We start from the raw sequence: 15472 nt of genomic DNA on the forward strand, positions 1-15472 counted from the left end.
ATAACTTGCATATCAGAAATAGCATAAAGACAAACATGGTAAGCTCTTATGCTTCAAAAGTCTGAAATCTTGCAATAGTTTAAACATTGTTTCTCTCTCCTCCCTCTCATCCTCCTTCCCTCCTTCCCTCTCTCTTTCCTTCAAGGTAATCCATTCCCTAGCAAGTATTGTGCTTAGAGTAAACAGATGGGATCAGAGAACTATCAGGTTCTCAAGTCCACGTATAACCTGCAGGACTAGTGAGCTTCCTTCCACAGCATGCTACTGGGCATCACAGGATACCCAAGCTCTGACAACCTGTTACCTGAGTCATGGGAAGCACTTTTATTTACTTATTTATTTTTTAATAATAAATTTATTTTTTATTGGTGTTCAATTTGCCAACATACAGAATAACACCCAGTGCTCATCCCGTCAAGTGCCCCCCTCAGTGCCCGTCACCCATTCACCCCCACCCCCCGCCCTCCTCCCCTTCCACCACCCCTAGTTCGTTTCTCAGAGTTAGGAGTCTTCATGTTCTGTCTCCCTTTCTGATATTTCCTACCCATTTCTTCTCCCTTCCCTCTATTCCCTTTCACTATTATTTATATTCCCCAAATGAATGAGAACATATAATGTTTGTCCTTCTCCAATTGACTCATTTCACTCAGCACTTCTGAAAAACAGTATTGAAGCTGCTTGGCCTTTTAAGTGCCCCACCGTTATTCTCAGCAATGCCTTTTTTAATGGAGATTTTTATACAGACAATGGAAACACAGTGAAAGACAAAAATCTATTTCTTCCAAAGCTGTTTAGAAAAGAGCTTCAGTTTGGCAGGTGTGTGAGAGGTGGGGGGTGGGGGTGGGGAATCATAATGGCTATTTTTTTTTTTCCTCTAGAAGTTATTGGTCTAAACATAACCAAAAAGAAAAGGGAGAAATGATGTGTTTATATTATATTTCTGCCTATTTACACTTGGAAAAGTTGCCTACTTCCTATATTCTAAATAAATTACTGGGCATTTGGTGGCCATTCTTTAGGACACAGGCTTTCTCCTTCCCCCTCTCCCCCCCAAGTAGAATAACTTCTTTTAATACCTTTAATGGGCATGGATAATTTAGAGATGCTGACACGAACTATAACTGCTCTTACCCAGAAAAATGTGTATATATACAAATTCAGCAATTCAGCACTCATTCATGTGGTCCAAAATTTCAAAGCCTTCCTGGTGTCTGAGGTTGTGTGTAGCATATATATCATGCATAGCACCATGTGGTATAATGTGCCTAAATTTAACTGTAATAAAAGCTGATTAAATTAGGAATAATGTTGACACTTGTATAGCAGCAATCTGTATATTAAAGGCAATTACTGAATAGAATAGAAAAGGTAGGTTAGAGTGCCTTTGGGTGCTAATAATAAGCCTTTGACCACTAGTTTTGCTTAATATCAAAATCAGATAATGCGGATCACTGTCAGATTAAGCATTATAAGCATATTCTGAGCTTTTACAAGGATATAGTTTCACACTGCATCTTGGTAGTGAAAGGGATACCACCCCAAAATATACCATTTTGGCATTGTCATTATTTTGAGCTGAAGGAAATTGAGAAAACAGCAGACATAGGAGGAACTCACCTCCTCTCTGCATGAAAGCAGAGCATACATTTCCATTTGTAAAAGGAATTCTCCAGTCCCAGGAAGGGAACAACTGTTGATCAAAAGACATAACTTATTTCCATAAACAAACCTTAATAAATAAGGCTTATTTTTTATTGGGTACTCCATATATTTACTTTCCCACAATTTATCACACTTCAATGTCAAAACCTCTCTTCCATTGTATGGGCTTTGCAAAAGCTTTTTCCTTCTCTGCAGTTGCTAGATATAGCCCCCTTAAAAATGTCACACAATTACAATTTTACATGGCTCCCTTCTGTCTGTATTCTCTATTTTACAATTATTTCTCCTTGTGTCTTTCTCCTTAAAGGATCGCAGTTATAAAAGTTGTAATTCTGCCTAAGTTGCTGGTGTGAGATTAAACAAGACAAAACAAACAAACAAACAAACAAAAAATGGGCAGCCCGGGTGGTTCAGCGGTTTAGCGCCGCCCTTGGCCCAGGGCGTGATCCTGGAGTCCAAGTCCCACGTCGGGCCCCTGCATGGAGCCTGCTTCTCCCTCTGCCTGTGTCTCTGCCTCTCTTTCTCTGTGTCTCTCATGAATAAATAAATAAAATTTTTAGAACATAACAACAACAATAAGAACAAAAAAACAGAGGGGCTCCTGGGTGGCTCAGTTGGTTAACCATCTGACTCAGGTTAATGGTCTCTGAGTGATGAGGTCTAGCACTACATTGGGCTACGTGGTCCGCGGGGAGTCTCTTGGAGATGCTCTCCTTCTGTGCACGTCTTCCTTCTCTAAAAAATTAATCAATTAAAAAAAGAGAAGAAACATTGTTAAATAAATATGCTGATATGAACATTCATTTTGAATAAAAAAGATAATTTTTTAAAGATTTTTATTTATTTATTCAAGAGAGAGAGAGAGGTGGGGAGCACAGACACAGGCAGAGGGAGAAGCAGGCCCCATGCAGGGAGCCTGACATGGACTCGATTCCGGGTCTCCAGGATCAGGCCCTGGGCTGAAGGTGGCGCTAAACCGCTGAGCCACCTGGGCTGCCCTAAAAAAAGATAACTTGGACTGGAACTCATGAAAATGAAAAACTAGAAGTAATAAAAGTAGTTTTCCTTTCTCTCCTAAATTTATGTAAAGGCACAAGAGAATAAGTTTATTATACAAGGTTGGTGTAGACAGAAGATGTAAATGTTAATGAAAATTAGGTAGCATTTTATAGAAGGAAATCAAATAGAGAAAAAGGGGTTATCTTTTTTTTTAGGAATCAAATAAGTTGTCCTGTTTTGTTTTGCATATTCTATTGTGGTAAAAGGGGCATAAGATATAATTTACCATTTTAACCATTTCTAAATATACAATTCAGTGGCATGGGCCCCATTCACATTGTGCAGCCATCAGCATCAATCACCTCCAGAACATTTTCTTCCTCCCCACTGAAACTCTGTACCCATTAGAAACTAACTCCCACACCTCCTCCCCACCACTCCACCCCTAAGAATGTGACTATTCCAGGTACCTCATAAAATAAATAAGGTTTGGGGGGGGTGTTATTTATTATTTATTTATTTATTTATTTATTTATTTATTTATTTATTTATTTTAGAGAGAGAGTGTGTGTGCACAAGTGGAATGAGGAGCAGAGGGCGAAGAAGAGAGAGGAAAAACAGACTCTCTGCTGAGCACTGAGCACTGAGCCCAATTCAGGGCCTGATATCACAACCCTGAGATCATGACCTGAGCTGAAATCAAAAGCTGGACATTTAACTGATGAAGCCACCCATGCACCCCAGGAAATAAGGCTTTATTACATCGTTTTATGAAGATATTTTCCTGGATAAGATTACTTTATTATGATAACAGGATTTCCTATTTACCTGGGGACCATATTGAAGAGAAGAGAATAAGGCTTTTATTTTAAAAGGCAAATGAAAAATATAAGTTATACCTACCTAATGGCCATTAAAAATGAAAATTAAAAAACCAAATAATTACAACAAAATTAGTTCTACCCTGTTGCAGGGAAAGCAGAATTCTCCAGTTCTACATGGAGAATTTTCTTTTTCTTTTTTTTTTTTTATGATGATATGTTTTTTATTTTTTTAATAAATTTATTTTTTATAGGTGTTCAACTTACCAAAATACAGAATAACACCCAGTGCTCATCCCGTCAAGTGCCCCCCTCAGTGCCTGTCACCCATTCACCCCCACCCCCCGCCCTCCTCCCCTTCCACCACCCCTAGTTCATTTCCCAGAGTTAGGAGTCTTCATGTTCTGTCTCCCTTTCTGATATTTCCTACCCATTTCTTCTCCCTTCCCTTCTATTCCCTTTCACTATTATTTATATTCCCCAAATGAATGAGACCATATAATGTTTGTCCTTCTCCGATTGACTTACTTCCCTCAGCATAATACCCTCCAGTTCCATCCACGTTGAAGCAAATGGTGGGTATTTGTCATTTCTAATGGCTGAGGAATATTCCATTGTATACATAGACCACATCTTCTTTATCCATTCATCTGCAAATATCTTCTCCCATTCTGTAGGTTGTCTTTGAGTTTTGTTGACTGTATCCTTTGCTGTGCAAAAGCTTCTTATCTTGATGAAGTCCCAATAGTTCATTTTTGTTTTTGTTTCTTTTGCCTTTGTGGATGTATCTTGCAAGAAGTTACTGTGGCCGAGTTCAAAAAGGGTGTTGCCTGTGTTCTCCTCTAGGATTTTGATGGAATCTTGTCTCACATTTAGATCTTTCATCCACTTTGAGTTTATCTTTGTGTCTGGTGCAAGAGAGTGGTCTAGTTTCATTCTTCTGCATGTGGATGTCCAATTTTCCCAGCACCATTTATTGAAGAGACTGTGTTTCCTCCAGTGGATAGTCTTTCCTCCTTTATCGAATATTAGTTGACCATAAAGTTCAGGGTCCACTTCTGAATTCTCTATTCTGGTCCATTGATCTATGTGTCTGTTTTTGTGCTAGTACCACACTGTCTTGATGACCACAGCTTTGTAGTACAACCTGAAATCTGGCATTGTGATGCCCCCAGATATGGTGGAGAATTTTCAAGCTAAAGTTTCACAGAAGCTGTCATAGTCTTCTTAGAATTCTTCATGTATGTCTCATGGCTTCTCAGTTAAGCCACTGCTAGGATGGTTTAATGGAAATTTTCCATATTTTAACCATCTCTTGCAAAAGAGATTCAGTGGCAATTGTGGACAAGAGCAGAGGGAGAAACCAGCAGTCACATGGGAGGCTGCTGCCAGCACTCATACAGGCAACCTTCAGGGCCTTTCCAGGACAACATCTCTGGGACAAGTGATGCAATTTGGAAGAAATATCTAATATGTTGCAAATCCATGTCAACCTTATGAATTTGCTGCTTAGCAGAGGAATGGAAACAAATGAAACCAGAGCAACAAGGAAATGAGGCAATATATAAATGGATCAAGTGTGACAATGTTCCCTTTTCCACTTCATTGCTTTCCTTTATCTGAAAAATGCCAACTTTGGGTATTGTCACAAGTTACTGGTTACTTATTTTGAGAGAATGAGACATTTACCTAAGTATATATTTAGAATTACGTTCAGTTGCATTATTGCCTCTAGTTACATTGAGGCGACATTACCATCTCTTGTGTTTATCCATGTGAAATAGTATATTTATTTACAGATTGTATTCCAACATAAATTATGCACTCTGTTTTATGTAATTCCATATTTTGAGAGAAAATGCTCGTTTATACATTAAATTATTTACTATTTTTTTAGAAAAAATGATTTAAATAACTGTAAGACACAGGCAAGGAATAAATTTGTTATTAAAAAGGTTTTGCTATGACGTTGCCGGGGAGGAAAATTTTTCTTCTACCATTGAAAGATTTTTCTGGCTGGTCTGAAAATTTAATTGACATGAGACAGATTAATAGGAGGCAAAACAAATTTAATTGTGTATATATGGGAACCCCACATATATGAGAGATTCAAAGACAGGAAAGTAAAATGAAGTATAGATGTCATCCTGAGCTAAGGAATGGGATAGGGGGCTGAGACCTCAGAACCATAGAGGACAATTCTCAGGGAAATAAGAGGGCAGATGTTTGATAGTAAGATATTTGCTATGCCAAATAGATGCATCACTTGGAAAAAAATTATCTCTGGTAAAAACTCATTCTGGGAAAGGACTCCAATTTAGATTTTTCCAGGTAGTGAAGGGAGGGGCAAATTTTCTCCTGGGGCCTGCAGGGTCTCAGTTGCCTTCAACTCAACATAGTCCACGTGCCAAAGTACCACATTTTGGGGTGACTTGTTCTGAATACCTTTGAGGTGTATAATAAACATGATATAAATATTTTTGCAAAAGGCAGAATGCTGAGTCCTTTTAACAGAGGCAGAATAAGTTAATCCTAGTTAAATATATGCAGATATGCAGATATATATGTCACTGTTTTAACACCGAATCCTTTAATCTACTCAATTCATAGAAGACTTGTTATTTTAATCCTCTTTGGAGTCTTCATGTTTAAAGATTACACTGTTACACTTAAGAAGCGGGTAACATGGTTACAAAAGTCAAGCTTTTAATGGTTTTGCAGATAAAACCATACTGGCTGAGGTTACATAGTTGAAAACTCGGTAAGTTAGCATAAATTAATATTACTGTGGAGGCCGAGAGAATTAGGGCCGTTCAAGTTTAACACTGGCACAGGTACAGCCATTGTAGCTTCAGTAGCCACCTCAGGCCACTGTGACCAGGCCACTGTGACGGTACTGAACTCTACCTTTACCTTACCCTGGCTACAGAAAAAAACACAAAGCACGCCCTTATAGGATTAAGGAAGCAAGAGCTTGTGAGACTTCTTTACTGGAGATTATCACACCCCCCTCCTTTACTGAAAAACCTCACCTTACCCCTAGGCCAGCCCATAAAAACCCAGCTGTAACCCACCTTGGGGTCCAAGTCCCTGCTCCGCTGTGTCGGGTGCACTTGGACCCAAGCTCCAGCTTGTAAATAAACCCTCATGTGCTTGCATCAGTGTCAGCTCCTTGGTGGTTTCTCGGATTCGCAATCTTGGGCACAACATTACCATAATCTTACCAGTTGACTTGTCTCTTGATTTATATTATAGTAATAATTTGAGTAAAATAATAAATTAAATTAAAACTTAAAGCTCTAAATTTGTTTCTCAAGTATTGGTTGTAAAGCACTTTAGATGCTTTTGTTTCCCCTTGAATCCCCACTGCCATACTCTGGGGGTTAAAATAAACTGGTAGCTGAGGAGCTGATTAACAGTCTTGCTGACTTAACTTCATTTTCTGGGGAAAACCTCATTTTCCCCAGGAACACCATGGGGCTCCTCCAGCCAATTTCTCTGTTCTCTGGTGTCAAGAAATATGTAGGATCTGTGATTTTACTCTACTCATACGCTAAACAAGTTAGCCTGCCACAGTTTAATGTATGCTGGCACAAGACACACGACTCAAGAGGCAGAGACAAAGGGCCTTAGTACTTACGGCATAGCAAGCAGGATGGATGTCAAGTTCACTTCAATTTCTCTTATGCATCAAGCCCCATAGGAATGATGCCAAGGTGGGTGCTGCATACAAAGCGGGTGTGAATCACAGATGAGGAACAGAGTTTAGGAAATCTCCGGTTTCATAAAGGGCGTTGTAAGCAAATCTGCTCAATATTTAACCCATACAGAGATATTGCCTTTATTCTCCTGGTCAGAAAAATATGTTCTCTCTGTCTTGGAAGAAGGTACTCTACTATCTCTATCTTCCAAGGCTGTTTGCTATACAAACATCTTTGAAAAGGTAATGCAAGACAGAAACTGTCACAAGACATGTAGAAACTTATAAAGAATTCCTTATCCCAATATCTGGTTCTTCCCATTATTTATCAGCATGAAAAATATTTTCCTTTTAATATTACTTAAAACCAAGGGTGAATGGGGATAAGGAAAAAAGAATCAAAGTGATACTTATAAAAATGTTAATGTTATAATATTAATATGTTATAATGTGTTGTAATTTTTAAACACAAAAATTCATATTCATGAATATTTCTATATCACTTCTGACCCAAAGGAATTATCATTAAAAAGTTTTGGATTTAATATGACATCCTACAGTAAATGAAATGCTTATATGCAATCTTTTCCATTCCATACCATTATTCATTTATTGCATAAACATTCGGAAATAAAGCATATGCGTATGCATATATTTGTCTCCACAACTGAGGTAGTATTAACCATGCTTTAGATGTAAAATAACAACCATGGTTGTGAATATCAAATATGGTATTCTATATCTCTGTGGATGAATTCTAAGGTTTTTCACTTGATTCTTCAAATATATTTTTTAAAGTGTTAAAAGCACCAATAAAATTAAAAAGAATATCCATTTGGGGGAGAGGCACATGCACATCAGTGAAGGTGGTGGCAAAGGAGCAGGAGGAGAAACAAGCAGACTCTACACTGAGCATGGAGCCTACTGCAGTGTTCTATCTCATGACCCCAAGAACATGACCTGAGCCGAAACCAAGAGTTTGATGCTTAACTCACTGAGCCACCCAGACACTCCACCAATAAAATTTCTTTATGAAAATTTTTCTTTAAGTAGAATATATATATAGCAAAACTGTAAATATTTAATACACTGAACAAAATTTTCTTTAACTTATGTAAAATATTAAAGGATTTCAAATATAAAAAATGCATATAGAGTTAAAATCCTCAGCACTAATATAGCATCCTTGTAAAATGTTTTGGTTTTATTTGTTTTTAGGTTATTAGTTGATCTGTGTCATGTTCATTAAAGTAGATTTTTTTAAATGCCCTAAAAATGTCATTATTATACAGCTAAGTTGTCCCCAAATATTCTCTAAAAATTTGATAGTTGTATGATTAGAGACAGAAAGCTATGTCATATATGATGATTTTGATAGATTTTAATAAGATACAATTAACTTATTGCATTTCCCAGACATCGAGAAACATCTTCACCCTAATTCTTATTTTGGGCAGAAATTCTTTCCCAAAAATTCAATACGTAAGTGAACTGTAAGTTCAAAATTTTAACTGGGTGGCGCAGCGGTTTGGCGCCTGCCTTTGGCCCGGGGCGCGATCCTGGAGACCCGGGATCGAATCCCACGTCGGGCTCCCGGTGCATGGAGCCTGCTTCTTCCTCTGCCTGTGTCTCTGCCTGTTTGTTTACTTTTTTAAATGTAATCTAAGAGCCAGATTGCTTATTATTGTTCTAGGTACAATCTTCCTACATCAAACTTTTAACTACTTGTCATAGTGTAAGCTTATTCTCCAATGTGGTGTCTCTCTGGATCAGATGGTGGCCCCCAAATATGGAGCAATGATGGGGTGGAAGCCAGCATCATGGGTGGTGAAAAGACCCACCCAAGGCTGAACAAAGAAGATGGAAGTTTATTGAATACACTGCAAGGGAGTAGCAGGCCGGATGGCAAAGTAGTAACTGTGTGCCATGAGGCAGTGATGCGGCTCTATTTAAAGGGGGTAACTATATCTGGTTGTAAGTAGTCCATTGGTGAGTTAGGGCTATGGATATTTTGGAGTTGGCTGCCTTGATAAGTGTGTCTGTATTCAACCCGGCAGTAGCTGTGTGCCCTTTTGCCTTGATCAAGTTTCCATTGTTCAAGTCTGTTGTCTAAAAGTGGCCTCTACATCCAACTGCCTAACTAACTCATTTTGCAATCTTCAGGAGGCTGGGTTCAGTTCTCTCTTTAGGGATAGGTCTGTCCTGCTAGGAGGGTTGTATGGGCTTCACTTTTCCATTCCTCACAAATGGCTACAGGAAACTGAATGGCCTTATATACCCAAACTATGAGTCTTTCTTTCAGATTTCACCAGCGGCCTTAGATTTCCTGAATTGACTGCCATGTCTGCCATCTTCTCAGATTTGAAGAGCTACCTCTGACAGAACTGAGAAGGGTCTTATAGTTCAGTGTAGAGATATTCTGACCCCAGAGTTGGTGATCTTGACCTTTCAAAGTTTCAGCTCCTGTGTTGAGATAAAAATTTCAAGGACCTGGTCTAGAAAGGAGAATACTACAAGTGTATGCTGTACGGGCAGCACTCTTCTTGCACAAGGTTCTGTGTTCTACTACGGAGCACATGAGTGATCTGCTGTCTCTGGGTCCTTGCTTGTCCACCTTCAGGTGAGTAAGAGCCCTGGTGCCAACAGTGAACTCTCCAAGTCTGTCAGGTGGACACAGTGATCAGTGTGACTCTACTGCATTGCTACACTGACTTGACTTTCTAAGTTATCTGCACTCTCTATATCCTTAATTGGGATAAAACCTCATAAAAATAAAATATAATATTACAGACTTCTTATTTTTCTCCGTAACTAAAACGATTCTTATTTAGCTATTTATCCATAAACTTATTTCTACTCTCACTCTCTTGTATGTATTTCAGGCCAGTTGAAACCAACATGGACTCATTTAGTGTGGTATTGTTTTGCCACTTAAGCCATATTAGCTGCTTAAGAGCTGCCAGACTAGCTTTGCATCCTGTTATCACTAGATTGTAAACTCACTGAACTTGGGACAATTTCTTCTCCATGGTATGTTAAGGTTAGCAAAGTGTCTAGCAAGGTGCTCTGCACATAGCAGGTACCCCAAAACATTTACTTGTAGATTGTTGAATAAAGACATGAAGACACAGAATAAATGAATAGTACATCTGTTCACTACTTGAGTCTAACCACATCCTGTTGTTCATTTCCTAGTGAGACAGATATGTAAGTGATGTTTTTTTCTAGTGGGCTTGCTAGATAACAGGAATCTTGAGCTATCTATGTCCAACTTTTCCACCAAGTGTTTGGGGACACTTGGGCAACTCAGAGAAAGAATAAGATAGAGGAGTGGCAACACCTGCCCTACAGGTTTAAACTCTAAAATACAAATGTGCATGATCCTCTCTGGGCTTCTCATTTGTTAGAGTAAATATATTCTCCTATTTTGCTTTTAAAAATCTCCAAAACAACAACCAAAGGAATTATGAGTCAATGTGAAAAATGCTATAAAATGATACATTAAGCTTTTACATTTTCTTGCTCCAACTGATTTCAGTATAGAAGAAAAAAAAAATTAAACCAGCAGCCAAGCATTACAGAGGCAGGTAGAGGATATGACTAACTTAACTGGGTTGTTTGGAAAAGAATGCATAGAAAATGTAACAAATAGGCTCTAAATAAGATATATTGGTTATTGATATCAAACAAACTACCCCCAAACTTAGTGTCATGAGTCAAGGTCATCTAATTTCAAGGTGGGTTTGCAGATGTATCTGTGGTGAGCTGGGGAAGGCCAGGAAACGGTTGGGCTAGAATAGTGCCTGGTGAGTGGACTCAGCACTGCCTCGTATCATTTCTCTGGCTGGCTTTTCCTGGTTACTGTGGTGAGGGGAAATGTCCAAAAGAGAACCAGAGAGGTCAGGGGCTCCTGAAACCCAGATTTGGGATTAGCACATTGTTACTCCTGGTTCCTCCTATTAGTAAAAGCGAATTTCAAAACTATACTGATTCAAAGGAGAAATAGTTTCCAATTCTTTATGAAAACTGCAATCCATATTGCAAAGTATGGATACAAGGATGCCATTTAATTAAACTTGTTAATTCAATCAATCCATTAGACAGATAGGTGGATGGATAGACAGATATATAAGCTTTACACATATATATGTATCTGAACCAAAAAAACTATTATGTGATCTTGAGTGCAGATTGATTGTAACATAGTATACAGTGGCATCTTTGCCAGAGGTTTTTTTTTTTTTTTTTTTTTTTTTTTTTTGTCTTTCACCTTAGGAGTTTATGACATGGTAATGAATCAGTGTAAAAAGAAAGCAACATTTATGTTATATACAATCCACAGTTATCAGAATCCATCATAAATTTATACTTTTATACATTAACTTTGGCATTGTGTTTGAATCTAACCTTTTTTTATTTGTAAAGATTTTATTTATTCATGAGAGAGAGGCAGAGACATAGGCAGAAGGAGAAGCAGGCTCCCTGTGGGGAGCCCAATATGGGACTTGGTCCCAGGACCCTGGGATCATGACCTGAGCCAAAGGCAGATGCTCAGCCACTGAGCCACCCAGGTGCCTTGGTTCTAATCTTTTTGAAAAGCAAAAGTTCAGTGTTTTTTTTTTTTAACTTTTCTGTTATAAAAGTCTGAATGAATTTATGTTTGGGTTAAGTTTGAGTTTATGTTTTATGATTGTACTTAAAGTATACACGCTATCTGAAATTTACAGGAGAGGACTCTGGAGAGAACTTCAAAAATATTAAATGGTTATCTCCCAGAGAGGCTTGGCTGAGAATGTAATTTCACCATATTCGAATGACATTTTTTAGGTGTTTAGACAAAAATGCATGTTTTGTGGCATTTACAGAATTTAATATTGGGAACCTGGGTGGTATACCTTTAAAAGGCACCCCCTTGAGAGGCTGAAAATGTAGTATTACAAGAAGCATCTAATATTGACAAATACATATTAAGATGTGAAAAGAAAAAAACAGTGGTTGCAAATACAAGCCCACAAAGAGAGTCACAAGGAAAAGTTACACATATTAATTTGAAATCAGGCTGCCTTTCACATGGGAAACTCTATATAATAGTTCTGGGAGAAAATAACATCATAACAGAATTCATTTATTATGGATGAGTGGTTAATAGTTAATGATTATCCCTAGTAAGACAGAGTAGGCGAGGCAATTTCCTCTGTCTGTCTGACACACACAAATCATACATTAGAAAGTATATACCTTAAACCTGTATTTCCATTTCTTTGACTCTTACTCCAAAATAATGCAAACAATAGAAATATTTCCCTGAAACTATTCATGCGAATAGTAGCAAAATTAAAAAATAGACTACATGTCATAAAATAAACACATGACCAATATGTTGCCTCCACATAAGAGTGATATGCAATCTTTAAAAGTGATTATAAAGACTGAATAACAACACAGAAAAATCATACATATTGTGTTGAATTAAAAGTATTAGTAAAAATTTTAACTATACTGTGATAATTAATGGGAGGTGGTGCAATATATTGAAAAATGTTTAGGAGAAAATACACTAAAATTGTGCTGTAATTGGTAAGGATGTGCCAGATGAAATTCTTCACTCTTTTCTAATTTTTCCACATTAAACCATATTGGATTTGTAATAGAAGATGCATCTATACATAAAACAATCATATACCTATTTTTCCTACAGAAGTGAAGATAATGAAAGTGTAAAGAATGTAGATCAAAGAGAATAAAGGGAAGGGTATAGAACAAAATCTGTGTTCATGCCCCTCTTTTGTTTTTTCCAGACTATGAATAATTTCAGTAATTTAAAATATTAATATCTAGTTGATTATATAAAAATGTTTTAATTATAGAAGCATACAAGGTGAAACTTTCTAAAAATAAATGCTTATTACAACATCAAAAATACACTCTTAGGGGCGCCTGGGTAACTCAGTGGTTGAGGGTCTGCCTTCAGCTCAGGGCATGATCCTGGGGTCCTGGGATTGAGTCAGACATTAGGGTGCTGGCAGGGAGCCTGCTTCTCCCTCTGGCTATGTTTCTGCCTCTCTTTGTGTGTCTCTCATGAATAAATAGTAAAATAAAATCTTAAAAAAATACACCTTTGGTGGTTTCAAAACGGCTGAGTATATTTTTAAAGAGCAAATTATCATAAGGAGTAACCACAGTATTGAAGCTCTTTCTTATGCCTGTAAATAACAAATGTTTCCCAGGTTTGAAAAGCAAAGACAATATTTTGCTTAATCTTGTATACTCTGGACAATTATCACAGTGCTTCAGTCTTCTGATCATTCAGTTACCAACCATTTACTAGCACACACTGTGTGCTGTACACTGTTCTAAAGAAGAGGATTCATAAGCACATGAGGTTCCTGTTTTCCTACAGTCTGAATGGCAGAGTGAGAGAAGAATCAATAAGGAATACCACATGTTAATAAATTCTGACAGGGATACTTGTTATAAAGACATTAAAACAAATTGATGGATACACAGAAAGACAATGAGGGTTGCTTAAACTGGCAGATCAGGGGAGGCCTCATTGATAATGTCACATTCAAGCTGAGATATGAAGGAAAAGTGGGACCAAACATGTAAAGATCTGAGCAGTGAGAGTAGTACTTCAAAACATCACATTGGCAAAGTGAGACATTATGCTCAATGCATTAGGAAGTCCTGGGAGGTTTTAAGCACAAGCATGATATGGAATGATTTGTGTTGTCAAAAATCCATTCTTACTGCTGTGCAGAGGAAAGATTCTAAGGGAAAACCTGGCAACAATGAGATTAATAATTGGTATGTTACCAATATATCAATTGCACTAGAGTAAAAAAGTTATTCTAGAGAAAGCAGGTGGATTTGGGAAATATTTTCGGAACAAAAACAAGAGTTTTTCCTTGCTGATCTTTTGCACATGGTGTATAAGGGAAGATAAATATTGGCATGACTCTTTGGCTTTGAGCTTTAACTGGTTGAGTAGTGATGTATTTATTTGATGAAGACTATAGTCAGAGGAAGAATTTCACTGGGATGATGATCCAAAGTGTTGTTTCAGACATGTTGAGATATCTAGTAAGCATTCAAGTAGATATGTCAAGTATACAACTTGCATCTACATATATCTGGGACACAATGGAGTCTTTTTCAGATTAAGGTGTCAATGTCATATAAATTGTATATTCAAAGCAATAGGATTTGGGATTGGATGAGATCACTTAAGCAGATAATGTAGAAAAAGAAGGGTAGAGGTCCAAGAATTAAGGCCTGGTAATTTCAACATCAAGAGGTTTGAGCTGGTAAGATATCAGCAGGGAAGGCTGAGGAAAAATAGCCATTTATGTAAATAATTTCACAAGAAGGAAGCAGTCATCAGATAGATCAAAAATTGTTCTTGAATCAAGTAAGATGTTGAGTGTAATGTTAACTTTAAAAAGAAAAGTTATTTTACCACAAAAATGGGTTTATTTAAGAGCAGCAGAGAATTGCAGTTTGGGATGTGCAAGCTATGGCAAAGCCAGAGGCTAGTCCAACAAACAAAGGAGAGGAGTCATTTTATGAAGAAGGAGAAACTTGGGAGGCTTTGTTTTGAATGAAAGTCCACTGGAATAAAAGTAGGAGTTCAGGGTTTTTTTGTTTGTTTGTTTGTTTGTTTGTTTGTTTGTTTTTGGCTGAGTTGTAGGGATAGTCAGTTTCTCATAGGAGATTCAGTGGTTTTGTTTTTTGTTTTTTGTTTTTCCCTCCTGAAGTCATGTAATCGACAATTCTTCCTGTACCTGACATTGAGTGGTACCACTCCACATTCTTGCCTTCAGATTTTACTTTAGTGAGGTCTCCCTTTATTAATTTTCACAAATGTAAGAACAGAATGATGACCACTGGATTCAGAAATAGAATATAGTTTGTTGACTTTGATAGAGAAGTCCAATTAGATAGGTCTAGAAAGAAAATGATGCAATAAGTGAGAAAAATAAACTAAATGAGCCCATTTTAGACACCATTTCCAAGAAATGTTTCTCTAAATAATTGGGTAATAGTGAGGTATCACGATAATGATTATTTATTTTTATTTATATGTGTATATAAACATATGTGAATACACTCATGCATATACACATGCATGTGCATCCACAGATACACATAAATAAAAGGAGATACTGAAGGATATATGTATGCCTAATATAAAGAATGTATATTACTAGGCATTTTAAAATATTTAATGTGATATATAGGCTAAATTGGCAGTATATTCTTTAAGGATTGCTTCATTTTTTTATCATTG

Source organism: Canis lupus, chromosome 29 (assembly GCF_003254725.2).
Source record: "Canis lupus dingo isolate Sandy chromosome 29, ASM325472v2, whole genome shotgun sequence".
In the NCBI taxonomy this organism is placed as follows: domain Eukaryota; kingdom Metazoa; phylum Chordata; class Mammalia; order Carnivora; family Canidae; genus Canis; species Canis lupus.